Below are 329 nucleotides of genomic sequence, written 5' to 3'. Positions count from 1 at the left end.
TGGCCGACCCTACTCATAAAACAGTTTTGATATATTAAGATGTTAACTCTAAGATTAGATGCCGACATTATTTAATCATGATAAAAGTGTTCCCTAAAAGATATATCTAACTATTTACAATGCAAGCTCCAAGAGCTTGAGAGGGTTAATTTACTATTAATATTGCTGGGGCGAGTCCACAAGTCCTTGGATTTTTTTTACTTTTGTCAGACTCGCCGAGTCCGGATTCGAATCTGGCAAAGAACTTGAGTTTTTTTATTGGAGTCAAGTCTTGCAAAAAGACTCTTCTTGCGAAATTCTCAGAAAAAAATGAATTATTTTTTTACTAT

The sequence above is a fragment of the Tigriopus californicus genome, chromosome 7 (genome assembly GCF_007210705.1).
Source record: "Tigriopus californicus strain San Diego chromosome 7, Tcal_SD_v2.1, whole genome shotgun sequence".
In the NCBI taxonomy this organism is placed as follows: Eukaryota; Metazoa; Arthropoda; class Copepoda; order Harpacticoida; family Harpacticidae; genus Tigriopus; species Tigriopus californicus.
The sequence above is the reverse complement of the archived record's forward strand: the minus strand, read 5'-3'. Positions refer to the sequence as shown.